This window comes from Vidua chalybeata, chromosome 8 (genome assembly GCF_026979565.1).
Source record: "Vidua chalybeata isolate OUT-0048 chromosome 8, bVidCha1 merged haplotype, whole genome shotgun sequence".
Classification (NCBI taxonomy): domain Eukaryota; kingdom Metazoa; phylum Chordata; class Aves; order Passeriformes; family Viduidae; genus Vidua; species Vidua chalybeata.
The window spans coordinates 32,304,393-32,319,009 of NC_071537.1; the positions used below are offsets into that span (position 1 = coordinate 32,304,393).

Genomic DNA, 14,617 nt, shown 5'->3' on the forward strand with positions numbered 1-14,617 from the left:
CATTTGCACATCAGTGTAATAGCTGATGTTTTAACTGCTTGCTAAGGGAGCAGTCAAGTACTGCAGCCCCGAGTTCAGTGCTGGCTGCTCAGCCTTCAAAGGAAGCAAAAAGACCTGCAAAAGAGCAGTGCTGCACTTGAAAGCCTTTCAGAAAGCACTAAATGTATTTGTGCTCACTCTTGAACCCAAGGAGAACACGGCCTGTCCTGTCCCCACATGCCTTGTGTGGATGATGAGGCACTTGGAAGGAGCTGGGATGGCAGCAGCCCTTAAATCCCAGCTGAAACCTCGTGGGTTCCAGAGACAGGGAGAAAAGGGAGCCAAAGCCAAGGGGCACAAGTCCAGGGGATGCAACACAGGAGGGAAAACCCATTTTACCTTTGAATCTGTGCAAGGACTGGTGACACACCCTCACAGGAAATCCTATTACTGGGGGCCCTAAGCCATGAATCAATCCCAGAGTCATTCAGAGCCAGCCTCAGGACAAAAGAACACTCAGATGCTAATTCAGGCCACAAAGCTGGAGAGGGAACGTTCCCTCTTTGGATTAAGGATTAATCATCAGCAAGTACAACCTATTTTCATTAACTGCAGCCATTTCCTGCTAGCACATCCTTTCTATTTTCCAGGAAACATGGGAGCAGCTACGTGTCTGAAGGCAAATAAATTAGCAGACATGAAGGAAATTATCCACAGCACCCAGAACAAGCCAAGCCACTGAATAAAGTAGCTAAAAAATCTACCAACACCCAACTTGATTGATCCAACAAACTGAACAGAGAGTATATAAAATCTCTGCTCCAAAATTCCATGAAACCTTTAGTTTTGCAAGTGCCAAAGATGTCATTGCCCCAAGAGGCTGTGGATGCCCCATGCCTGGAAGTGTCCAAGGCCAGGTTGGATGGGGCCTGAAGAAACCTGGGATGGGAGAAGCTGTCCCTGTTTGTACCAAAACCACCCAGGCACATCCTGCAGCATCCTCTTAACATCCCCACTTCACTGGATAGCTTTGATGAATGCATCTGGAAAAAGTTGGGAGGATTCATCAAACCATTTTGGTTGGAAAAGACCTCCAAGACCACTGAGTCCAACCTCCTCAGTCAGCAGCAGCTCCAAGCTCAGGCTTGCAGCAAAACAAACCAAAGGTGTCACTTGAAAAGCCAATGTCACAATCCAAGTGTGGCCTACAGAGGACACAGAAAAGCTCTACATGATTCATGAATTCCCCCCAAGGTGCTTTTACATGCACAGGACAACACCCAGGAAACAGCCACCACTTCTAACAAAGACTATTTGAAATTCACAGGGTGGTGAATTTTTGTGGTTGATGGATTTCTGAGTTTGTGGGAATTTTTTTGGTGGTGATGTTTTGTTCATTTTCTATTTAAACATCTGCTCTAGCCACCTGTTGCCCGCTGAAGTAGGAGATCTCACCACTGAGTGTTCTGCACTGGAATTTACTGTTAACCATTCCAAGCCCTTGCTGTATTCACACACAATTCTATTCCTGAGCAAACAAGCAGGAATATTTTCAAAAGACTGCACATAATGCTCTCTTCCCATGGAGCTAAATTTGGTAGGTATAAGCATACCTGGCTGTAACAAGCTGAAACAAAAATCACTGAGACACAGAAAGTGAGTTCCAGGCACAAACCCCTGCTCTCACTGCTTGAAATAGTCCCTGTTACACTGTGATTACACAGCAATCAGTGTTTGCTTTGCTCTCTGAGCCCAGGGTTTCTCCTTCATAGCCACTGAAATTCAAGTTTAAAACAGAATTCAGCAAGCAGTTCTGTCAAGCACATTCCGTGCCAAGCTGGAGGATGAGTATATTTATATAACAAAAGGCTTCCTGGATTATTTTAAGGCTCAAGTTCTGCAAAGGGAACAATTGATGAAAGGGATATTTTTCCTTTGTTTAAAAAAATAATACTCATACCAAGAAGTAAAAAAAGCCATTGAAGAGACAGCAGTATCTTGATATTCCACTGTGAGATCCCTGGATCACAGCAGAGTCATCCACAGGCTCTCTGACCCTACAAGTACAGAACCTGTGCTGCCACAGACTGAGATAAATACAGGAGAAAACAGAGGTCACGGACACCAAGGCACCTGCAAGTGAATATCTGCACATAAATGACGAGCTGTACCACAGAATCACAGAATTATTTTAGGCTGGAAAATCCCTCCCAGCCCATGGAGTGCCAGCTGTGCCCAGTGCCCACCTTGTCCCCAGCCCAGAGCACTGAGTGCCACCTCCAGCCCTTCCTGGGACACCTGCAGGGATGGGCACTCCAAAGCTCCCTGGGCAGCATCTGCCAAGGCCTGAAATTGAATTCCAAAACTGAATGATAGAAGTGGGATTGTGGGTGTGGAATTTGAATAGAAGTGTGCAATATCACATGGTGGAAAACTTAGAGTTTAAGGGTTTAGAATACAGTCATATATATAAACAAGATGGAGGTTTTGGGGCAGAGGCTGGTCCTTCTCCTTCACCTTCTCCATGGGTTTGGGTGGTTTTGTGTAATTGGATAAAAAAGTCTGCATTGCAGGCCATGGGTGGTTGGTTATTGGGTTAAAAGTAAAAATAAATTAGGTTTCATTTCTTAATTGGACAGTTTATCCTTAAAAGGCTTTGTAGAGAGAGAAATGGAGCTCCATTTTTAGTTTGTTAGAGTGAAGTGCTGTAAAACTCACAGTTTATGAGACTGTAACATAGATAAGAACTAATTCACCCTTTGCATGCAGAAATTCCTGCTGCTGTCCAAGCTGAGCCTCCCCTGGCACAGCTTGAGGCCATTTCCCCTTGGCCTGTCCCTGTTCCCTGGCAGCAGAGCCCGACCCCCCCTGGCTGTCCCCTCCTGGCAGGAGTTGTGCAGAGCCACAAGGTCCCCCCTGAGCCTCCTTTTCTCCAGGCTGAGCCCCTTTCCAGCTCCCTCAGCCGCTCCTGGGGCTCCAGCCCCTTCCCCAGCTCCGTTCCCTTCCCTGGCCACGCTCCAGCCCCTCCATGTCCTGCCTGGGCTGGGGACCCAGAACTGGACACAGCCCTGGAGGTCCCTCAGCAGGGCCAGCCCAGGGGACAGCCACTGCTCTGAGCAAAGGAACAACCCAACAGCACAGAGCCAGCCACACCTGGTTTGAATCTTTTCCCTTCAGCACAGAGCAGAGCAGCCTCCTCTGCACCTCTTGATGTTCAAGCCCGATTAAAGCTGCATTAAACTTTAAGTAATAGATGCCTGCATTATTCATCACTGCTGTGGATTGGATGCAGAGCAAACAGAAGCTGAATCAATACAGTGACAGGAGCTTCCGGTGTCTGCTGTAAGTGTCACCTGCTCCCAGCACTGATGTACTTGAAGAAGGGTGGGGAAAGTAGGAATTTTTCACAACTGCTGTAAACAAGCCTTGGTATTACAGTTTGTCCAGAACAGTGACACAGAGGCAGCTTTCAGCGAGCAACAACTGAAAAAAACCTGCTCATCATTCATCTGACCTGTGACACACAAAAATGTAATTTCCCTCTATTTCAACAGCCTTGATGTTTAGTCACAGCATCTTTCTCAGGATTTCTGGTGGTATTTCTTACAGATTCTGTGGAAAAAAACACTGAACATCTTAATTATACAGCCTTTGAGATCCAGAGAGATGCAGTATTGGGACAGCACAGGAGAGGGGCTAAACCCAAATTTTCCAAAGACAAATGTCTTTGAATTCAGCTGGATTAGGAAGAATCTCAACTGAAAGGTGCTTTTCTACTCTGTCTTCCACAACAGCCTCCCACAATCAGCCAGTTAAGGCTCACTAATATTCCAGAACATTTTCAGGAAAAAGGCAAAAGGTTTCCCAACTAGGAATGGGAGGCATGAGAGATTGGTTCACTGAAGGTGCTGGACACAAACAAGTAACAGCTCTTAGAACATCTTTCTCAGAATCCACTTTTATTTTCTGATTTTCACTACACCTCCCCTCTACCTCTTCAATCAGTCATGGAGCTTTCCAGCATGGATCAAACCCAACAAAACCATGACAAATCTTATGAGATGCCTTCCAGCAAATCCTCACACAGCTTCAAAGGATTACTGAAAGACAAAAACACAACTACGAGCAGCAATAATAAAGGGCATGCACCTTATTTATTCTCTCTTTGCAGGTCATTTATCTATGCCAAAGCCAGACCTGGGAACAGAACACAGGTATTCCAGCCCCCATTCTGGCTGTCTACACAATATATCACTCCAGTTTCCACAGCCAGAAGGGCAAAGATTTCCTTACAAGCAGACTTTTGGGAGCATTTATCCACAATCTACATCTTCAAGTTCTGCTCTTAGTCATCCTTCCCTGGAAGCAGGCAGAAGGAACTGATCTAAGGGATCTTTCAGCTGTCTTTCCCTAAGATTTTACAACTTAATACTGGAGTTAGACAGTTTGTGAAATATCCAAAATGTCCAATACAAAACTTGCCCCAGTTCAGGTCACAGTAAAGAAGGTACTGAATGAACACACCACTCCAAAACACATGTGCTTGAAAATGCAAAATGCAAGATGCACTGACCTACCTGCAATTGCTTTTCTAGCCAGAGCAGTCGATGCATCAGGTTAGAAACTCATTTTGAACAGGAGACTCAAAGCTCAGACCTGCTTGCTGGCAGCTTCTCACGTAGTCATGAGAGTCACTGTCAACAAAACAGCAAACAAAGAAAAATAAGGACATTTAAGAAGTAGAGCTAACAGCAAGCCTTCATTAAAGCATTAAAGGAGGTGTTACAGTGTGAAGATGACCTCAAGGTCTAACAAGAGTTTGGATATATATTCTAACATAGAATCACGGAATGGTTGGGGTTGGAAGGGACCTCAAAGCTCATCTCATTCCACCCCTGCCATGGCAGGGACACCTTCCACTATCCCAGGTGCCTCCAAAGTCCATCCAACCTGGCCTTGGACACTCCCAGGGATGGGGCAGCTGCATTTTAAAAACAGTATTTCCCACAGGACTCAGAAAGAGAAAATATCCTTGTGTCCAAACAGGCCTAGATGAGGTTTGGAAGAGACCACCACCCCCAGAACAAAATGGGTTTCCCACTGCCACAAACAGGCTGCTGACCACCCTGCTACACTCAGAGCACCTTTTCTGAACTACAAGATCAATCCAGAAAACTCATGGGATACACACTGCCATGTGGAGCCCCAAGTAAAGAAATTAACCTCAGTGTTTTCTCTGAAGGGAGCTGCTGAAGTGACCCTGGCTCTGAACTCTGCATCACACAAGGTATGAGGGAGGAAGGCTGGAAGCCTTTTCTGACAGTCTCCAAGAAAACCAGGATCATTTAGGAGAGAGAGGAAGAAGCAAAGAGAAGCAAACCCAAAATGCTCGTGGCAAAAATCCTCAGGTGGCAGCATGCAGGGACCAGGTTTCTCTCCATCCCTGTGCCCACCTCTGCCAGCAGCAGCACACAAACCACTCATCCTGCCCTGGGAAGCAAACCCACTCTTCATCCCATCCCTCCAGCCTCCAAGGGACACAAAACCAGGGTGGAGATTCAGAATAGCATTAGCCCTGTGCTCCACAGGGCTCTTCCAATCCAGCTTTCACTCTTAGATAAGGAAAAGCAGAGGTCTCCCTGCTCCATTCACATTAGTACAATTCATACATTTTCACTCAAATACAAGCTGGGGAGGAAGGGGGGGATAAATAAATCCAATTCTGCTTGTTGAAGCAGCAGCAAACCCAAGGAGCTGTCTGCCAGGAAACAAGCAGCTGGAAGCCTGGTAATTCTAATTTCTTGAGACTCCTTGTTAGCTACATTTCGGATTACTTGGAAAACTTGCTTTTGATTTTTTACACTGCCTCACCTTCAGTGAGTGCTGCAAGGAGGGGGACACCAGGCACCTTCACTTGCAGGCCAGAAGATTCTTCTGTGCCACAGGCTGGAAATCAAACAGCTTTTGTCCATCTGGACAGAGCCATGGAAAAGCCAGGGAAAGCCTTGCCAGCCTCCTGCCCTGCCTGCTGTAGGATCATGAAAGGTGTCACCCATGCCCTGTTTCCATGAGTAACTGGCCCTCCCAGACTTATCACACTCACTTATCTGCAGAGTTTGCTGAGCCCCCAGAAGCTGCCTGTGCTGCCCCAGGAGGAAGCCAGCCAGGGAGGGTTCCATGCCCTGCATGCCCCTCTTCCAGCCATGATAGTTCTCATGGACCTCGGAGCACACAGTGCTGCTCAGACACAAACACACGTTTTTGATGAGCAAGCTGTAAATCAGCAGCACTGGCTGTGAGAATCCCGAGCTGCTCCCTTGCAGCTGCAGCCTCTCCTTCTCCAGCACAGGGCACACGGAGCCTGCAAGGACACGTTTCCTGCCACATCCAGAATGATTTCTGGCCTGGAGAAAGGACAGGAGGAGCAATTCACAGCGACAGTTTGGGTACTGGCAGCAGGACTGCATGGCAAGGTTTGATTAGAGCTCCTTCCTGTCTGTCCTGTGGCACACACAGCACTGCCCAACTCTAACACTGCTAATACACTTTTCAGAAAACACAAGGTCTGTTTTCCCCAAATCAACGACCCTCTATGCCAAATTCCTCCCTCCCCTGAGGTTCACCCTTCTGCTTGCAGAGCTCTGGCTGCTGCTCTGCTGGGGACAAGCTGCTGGTTCAGGGCCCTGTTTCCCTACACTCAGTATCCCTGTGGAAACGGTTCAGCTCCTGGAGTTGCTAAGTGATGCCGAGCCAGGGAATATCTGCACATAAATGACAAGCTGTGCTACAGAATGACAGAATTATTTAAGTTGGAAAAGCATCCTGCCTGATGCTATTTACAGAAAGGGTGATGAAGTTCTGCAATGGCCTGCCCAGGGAGGTGGTGGAGTCCCCATCCCTGGATGTGTTTAAAAACAGACTGGATGTGGCACTGGGTGCCAGGGTTTAGCTGAGGTGTTGGGGTTGGGTTGCACTTGATGATCTTGGAGGTCTCTTCCAACCCAACCCAGTGATTCTGTGAATTCATCTAACGTGCCCATGCTCAGCTCTGGCTGTGCCACCCCCTGCTCTGACAGTCATGGTGTTTCCTTCGTGCAGGAGCACCAGCTGAGAACAGTTCCTTCTCCTGGGTTCCCCTGTGTCCCCCCTGACCTGAGATCACGGAGGGAGCGGCTGCCCGCGGTCACAGGATCACAGAATCCCTGGGTTGGGTTGCAAGAGACCTCCAAGATCATCGAGTCCAACCCAGCCCCAACACCTCAGCTAAACCCTGGCACCCAGTGCCACATCCAGTCTGTTTTTAAACACATCCAGGGATGGGGACTCCACCACCTCCCCGGGCAGGCCATTCCAATACTTTATCACTCTTTCTGTAAAAAACTTTCTCCTAATATCCAGCCTATATTCCCTTGGTGCAGCTTAACCCTGTGTCCTCTGGTTCTGTCAGTGCTGCCTGGAGAAAGAGCCCAACCCCACCTGAGCACAGCCACCTTTCAGGGAGTTGTAGAGAGTGACAAAGTCACCTCTGAGTCTCCTTTTCTCCAGGCTGAACACCCCCAGCTCCCTCAGCCGTTCCTCACAGGGTTTGTGTTCCCAGCCCCTCTCCAGCCTCGCTGCCTCCTCTGGACGCGCTCCAGCGTCTCAACGTCCCTCCCAAACTGAGGAGCCAGACCTGGACACAGCACTCAGGGTTTGGCCTCACCAGTGCTGAGTACAGGGGGAGAATGAGCTCCCTGCTCCTGCTGGTCACGAAATTCGGGAGGTGTGAACATCAATAACTGAAGTTACCACCAGCCTGTTCTTCGTGTCACAGCACAGCTCCCACCAGGCAATGGGACCCAAACACCTCCAGAGCTCTGCTGGTTTATTCCCAGAAGTTTCTCCATTTTCCAGCACAGTGTCTCAGCACAGCCTGCAGCAGGCTCAGAGTGGGAGCTCCATCTCTGACTGATGCATCTGGAGATATCACAGCCAGTGGAGACCTGCAGGATTCCCAGAGAGAGCATGTGATGCGTCTTACTAATATTCAGATGTTTCCCAGGTAAGTGCTACCAGCCTTATTATCCACGTGGAATTACAAGCAAACCAGGATTTAGGAGAGTTAAGTGGCCACATCTGAGTGCTGAGGGCCACTTTTGTAGACTTTACAGAACTCCTTGTGCTGTTCATCAGCAAAGCTTTGGAGTTGAGGATTCTCCTGAGTCTTTTCCTTCCCACTTCCCACATCCACACAAGCAGCACCATGGTAAAAAGAGCAAGAGCAGGCTCTTGTCTTGTTTTCTTATTCCATTTAACCAGCAGGGATCAGGAATGTCTGTGAGGGCTGGATTAACCAGCAGAAGAATGATGCTTGGAGAAGGCACCCCCATGACTAGAACAGCTTGGCACAGGATTTTTCCAATTTCACTGCTTTTTTTTTTTTTTTTGCATCATTTCACAGTACTGAAATACTCTTTAAAATACTCTGGAGAAATTCAGCCTAAATAGATCACTCACACAAGTTCACCAACCCAGTTTGCTTGTGGATTGAAGAAATCAAATTAATTGATTTAGAGACAACGTAAGGGATTTTGAGAGAACGTTTAGCTGATGTCTAAGATGTCATTTTAATCCTCCTCACAGTTAATTCTGTGAGTGTAGGGAGCCAGTAAAATTTGTGGTGCAGCCCTTACACAGAAAAACATCTCCACAGGCGTGCTAATAACGGAACTATTTTGCAAATTGTTCCTAATCTACAGTTGCTTGTCTCTCCTCTCTTCCTGCAGAGACAATAAAATCATCCAGCTAATAGCAATGTGAAAGGGAAGGAATGATCCTCATTTGGTTTAAGTAGACAGATCTGCACTAGGGAACCACTAAATAGTGCAGCAATGAACTCAGGGAGGCAGCCCAGAAACGTCCCTTCCATCTTTTGGGCATGGAAAGCTGCTAGGAGACCTGCCAGCAAGATGCAAACTCGTTCCCAGTGTCCCAAAAAGTGAAAAAACTGTTACTGCAATCAACAACAACATAATTATGTGAATTAGTAGGATTTGTTCATGGGATTATTTTTTTTCTTCGTTCTTGCAGTATCATGGTGATCTGAATACACCTGACCTCTGCAGCAGGAGACTCTTTCCCTGTTTCCAAAATAATCATTCCTGTTTCTAGATCTCCTCCCCCACCTTATTGTTGTTCATCCTTCCAAAAAACACCTTCCAGGGAAGATTCCTCTCCACAAACCTGGCCCCAGTGTTGCTTCTCACCCCTTAGGGAGCCAAGTGCCCCATGGAAATCTTGGCCCTACATGGATGCCGGGACACTGAGAAGTGACTTGGTACACACTGATATTTTCAACAGTCCCCAAAGGGTGAGATGCTCAGAATTCCTTAGATTCACCCAAAAATACTTTGAAGAGAAAAAGCAAAGATTGGTTAATTCTAAGACAGCAAATTATGGCTAGGTCAGAAAACATTAATAACATGAAACACAGGGCAACTACTCACTGTTGAGGCCTTGTCAGGGTGTTCACAGCCAGACCCACCAAGATAAAAATCCAGGGTCTGATGACTTAGACATGTTAGGGACAAGGAATTCAGGGAATGACCTGAGTTATGGACTGCAATGATATCAGAGAAGTTTCCTGTTGTCCATCACCAACAGGAACCACTTCATATTGCTTATTATACAGCTCAGTTTTATCAATCAAACTGGTGTTTGGCATCTCATGAACCATTTTCCAGTGACTGGTACCTCTTCTGGTTTTGCAGGAGGATGGGATGAAAGCTGAGGACTCCATGACAGGCTTGGTCTACATGCTCCTGCTAAAGAGATGGAGACAGAAATGGTTCACCTTGATCTGTAGATAATGTCATAATTCCCACTGTACTTAAATCCATGACTTCACAGCCAAAAGCCTCCCTGCCAAGCTATCCACTGATTCAGAAACAAGCCACAGCAGTTTAAACTTAGCTCTCCCCATTTTGCAAGTGCCTTGAAACAACAGGACCTCAGACATATCCCACCTTTTAACAGGTAATAGCTGAGACTCAGCCATTGCAAGGACAGGAATCACAAAAATTGCTTCAGAAAAAGAGGTCTTCAAGGATCAGAGAGCTGAAAAAACATGAGTTTTCCAAGTTTTTAACACCAGAACAATTCCTAGGAGGATGGAACTTCACTAAGTGGAACATGACTCCTGCAGAGCAGTGGTGTGATGGCCTGGGAAGGAGGAGAGAGACCAGGATGGCTGCTGGTGCTTCCCTGCAGATCCCAAAGGGAGGATGGGCAGAGCAGACAGACAGAGTCATTTACAACCTGCAGAGAGCACGGGAAAGGAGCAGGGCTCCAGCCCAGATCTGCTGGCTGCTCTTCCAGCCCCAGCAGGGTTAAGAGCATTAGTCCAGATTCAGGGGGACAGGATCCTGAGCTGGGGACAGGATCCTGAGCTGGGGACTGACTGAATGTCTCCTTTGTGGGCCGCCCTGCGTCACCACAGGCACGGAGCTCACTCCAAGGACACGTGGAGCACAGCCAATTCCACAATTCCACAAGGATGCTGTGGTTCTCCTGGGCAGGGAGGCCAGGGGATACTTCTCAGAACAGCTAAAAACAACCTGTTCCATGAAGAACCCTGAGAGCTCCACTGAAGTGGGAAAAAACACACCTAAACACATTCTGCTCAAGTGGCAAATACCTCACAATGAGCCCAAGCAGTTTTCCCCAGGTTACTGCAGCAATTAAAAGATCTTCTGAGTATAAAAAATGAGCTGCTGGCACTTAAATTTATAAAGGAGGCTTCTTTGAGCTCTTAAAATATCATTCCATCTATAAGTGGGTCTCATCCAAAGTGAGGATTTCCATGATAATTTTATTGATATCAGACCAGCAAACTTTCAAGCACGCAGCTATCCCTTATTAACCTTTGCAATTCACCTTCCTGCCCAGGAAAACTCCATCAAAGAAAGGCTGAAAATGGGAAAAGGGAAAGTATGGCCCCCATGGCACCTCTAGGAAGGAGTCAGCACACCCAAGACCAGGGTTGACTTTTTGCAGATTCCCTTTGGTGCTGCAAACACACAATGAAAAGCCAGGGGTTTGCCTCCACTGTTACAACCCCCAAAGTCAGTCACCCCAAGCTTTTCATTTCCTTTATAGCCTCATGCAACAGAAAAAAACAAAAACAAGCAAAAAATACATAGAAAAAACAAAACCAAGCAAAAAATACAGAGAAGAAGCAAAAAAAAAGCACGACCCAAACCCTAACCCTCAAACTGCTCAGCCGTAGCAGTTAAATCAACGTTTAAGAGCAGCTCAACTACCCCAACCAGACAAGGCTCCTCCACCTGAGGCTTTAGCTACTTTCAGCTCCAGGAGCTTCCTGAGCATGAATTTAGCAATCCTTTGGGAAATCTCTCATCTGAAGAGCTGCTCAGCTTCCCCCCACTCCCTGCAACTCAATCCCACTGAAACTCTTTGTATCCACAACACTCTCTGGCAAGGAGTTGGACACGTCCCTACAGAGACAAGTCTACGTGCCACTGCCCACTCCTTGGGATTCCAGTCCCTGCCTCATCCCACCTTTCCCAGTCACAGGAGTGCAAAGAAATCCTTTTTTTCTGGCTCCCAGGCCACACAGCTATATTTATATTACTGCCTAATAAGCTGGGAGGGTTTGCTCTCTCACAGACACCAGGTTGGGAAAAACTCTTCCCCTCTTTAATAACATGGAGGAGAGACTTTGGAAATTCTTTACTGTAAAACAGCAAACACCAGCAATGTGCTTCTCCTCTGGAAGCAAAGCAGACTTTATCTCAGTAGGTTCCTCCATGATTCCTAAAATGCCACACTACGATTTTCCAGCACATTTCTAGCTGCTCCTACTTACTTACCCAGCAACATCCAGTGGAAAGTTGGGGGAGAAAAGCTGACTGCAGACTCTCCCATAAATAAAAAATAATCTGGTTATGGATGCCAATAATTTTTCATACAATAAAGGGCTTGGAATGTGATATGCCAATCAACATTTAAATATTGCCCCACTCAATCCCACTCCTGGCCATCAAGTCTGTTAGAGGTCCTTGTTCCCACTGCACTTTTCCCCATGGCTGCATTCCACTCCGGGGGCAAAGGTTGCCTGTAAGCACTTTAAACAGTATGTGAAAAGCTTTGTTTATCCAAAAATATTTTAGCTCTGAGAAACATTAAAGCAAGATGTAGATTTCAGCATTTGCACAGCAAAGAACTGCACTCCTACAGATATTGCCAGAATTTTTTTTCCTTAAGGCTTTCCAGCTATGAAGGACTATTTTGCTAAAGCAAAGCTACAAACAGAAAGTGTCATCTCTTAGCAATGGGCTGCAAAAGGTTGCCACAGCAAGGTTGAGGATGAAGCAAGGCTGTCATTTCTGTCTTGCTCACTTTTTTCAAAGCAGATAATTGATCATGCAGTAGGAAGAACCCGAGGGTGCAGCAGGGAAACCCAAAACTTATGGGGTCTTCCCCAGTAAGCAGCTCTACAAAACCACTATCAAAATAAAGGGGATTTCCCTGCAGCCTGGCCCACAATTTCCCTCTTACAGGAGTGAAATCCAGCCAGCCTGTAGATCACCTGCTGTCCTCCAGACCTAAAACACTCATAACCCACCTTAAAACACAACTTTGCCCCAAGCACTCAGCAAGGCTGTTGTTTAAAACAAGAGGATTCAACCACAGTGGTCACCAGAGGCAAAAGCATGACAGTCAAACAACAATCACAATTCAGCTGATCCCAGTACTCCAGGGGAACAGGACTGCAGGACAGGAATATTTAGAATGTTTTTGCCTAAAAGCAGCTCGTTTTCCAGCTCAAAACTCCTCTCATTTGAAGGCTGCTGTAGACACGATCCCTGTTTCAGCAGAGGAAATAAAATGTGCTGGACCCTGTTGCCAAGGCCAGGCTTCTGAGCCTGGGGAGTTCCTTTGGAGAGGGCAGGGGACAGTTATCTGCCACTCCACTGGTTCTGGAGCAGTTATCAATTCGTGCATTTTCCTGTGCTGAATCCTTATCTATCTCTACAGGCTCACCATCCCAGAGCTCCAGATCCATGTTTCTCTTGGGATATGGTTTTGATGTTTTCCTCCTGCCAGGGAATTCCCAACCATCAGCTGGGTCTGCACCAATTCCTTACATCCATTAACTGCTTAATTAATCAATGGACTTATCTCTTTCTACTGCAAAAGTAGAATTAACCAAGTAAAAACAGAAAAAAACTCCACACAGACCTTCATTTACTCCTACTGTCTTCCAAGCTGGAATTTGCCTCATGTGACTTTAAACCAGACTTTAATTCCCTTTTTTTTCTTACACCTGGGAGAAAAGTTGTTACACCAGGCATGCTAAGTGCCAAAATTAGCTGGTTTGCCTAAATGCAACACATCAACCCAGCTGCAGCACTTCCTGAAGTACAGACTGCAAAATCAGCAAGTCACACAAGATCCTCAATGCTTAGTTTAAGAGAAATGAAAAAAGGAGAGGAAAGAACTGTTTTACACCTCTGAGAGCACTGAAGGGGCAGAAAGGCAGGCTTGCCATACACCAAAAGGCTCACTCAGCACCACCATTTGTCCAAAAACACTTTCCAAACCTGTGGGGAGAGGATGCCTAATTCTGAACCACACAGAAGTCATCATGCAAGAGGCACCAGAGCTGGGGCCAGCTACCAGCTTAAACAGAGATTTCAGTCCTTGCTGCCAAAGCACAAAGAGCAACAGGCTAAGCTGCCCTGTACCCATGAATTTAATGTCAACACTAAAGCAGACAGAGGTTGGAATACAAAAGTGACCTTCAGGCCTCGCTGTCCACTCCATTTCTTCTCCAAACACCAGTGAAATGGCACAACTGTCCCAGTCAGGCCAATGAAGTCATGAGTGTAGCAGAGGCAGAGCAAACCCCCCTGCAGTGCCCCTTCAGTGGTTTCAACTGGTGACAGAGCAGTTTATGGCCACCTCACCTGAGACCTTCCCAAGCCACTGCAGAGCATGGCAGCACAGCAAATAAATCTGTTCCCTTCCCTTTCAGAGATCTACAAGGGTTATCCTCACCTCAGGGAAACTGTAACAACCTATTTGCCTTCTCCAAATCCTGGTGGTTTTTTTTTTTTTTTTTTTTTTTTTTAGGGTCTGGATTAACAGCAGGCCAGAGAGCAGAAGAGCATTACCTCAGTCCCAACTGGGTGGTGACAGACTGCACTGCTCAGCCTCAGCTGGAGTTCCCAGACCAGCAGAAAGTCTCCCAGCACATGGCGCACACACAGCAATAAAACCTGAAATCAGTGATGCTGTCTCATTTCCCACTCCTCTGCACAACCCAATTTATTTTTAGGTCATAACTCCTGATGCAGGATGGAAAGAAAGGATAGGCACAGGCACATCAGCTGCAAGCAAACTTGGAAACACCAAGAATTAAACATTTCCACTTCATGTTTTGTTAAAACAGCTACACCTTCACCTCACACTAAGTATTTCTGGAGCCAAGATTTGTACTGGCACATGGGTGTCACCTTCTCACGTGGCCTCCCAGCAGGCACAAGCTGCTTACAGAGCCTGTCACCATCCTAAAACCTGTGCCAGTGGAGGGTCAGCTTGAACATCAGGAGGAATTTCTTCCTGGAAAGGGTGG

The 14,617-nt window shown here is 46.8% G+C and overlaps 1 protein-coding gene across 13 annotated transcripts in view; it reads right to left on the reverse strand.

Annotated features, from left to right (window-relative positions):
• The window catches only part of SGMS1 (sphingomyelin synthase 1), a 92,002-nt gene that overhangs the window by 62,862 nt on the left and 14,523 nt on the right, over nt 1-14,617 (reverse strand). For 11 of the 13 annotated variants that reach the window (XR_008432014.1, XM_053948713.1, XM_053948698.1 and 8 more), the window contains one exon: nt 4,557-4,673. The gene's annotated coding sequence lies outside the window, so the exon portion shown is untranslated. Of the gene's footprint in view, nt 1-4,556; nt 4,674-9,711; nt 9,783-9,983; nt 10,496-14,617 lie in introns of those variants that run through there. The other 2 variants (XM_053948701.1, XM_053948705.1) reach the window with 2 other exon arrangements.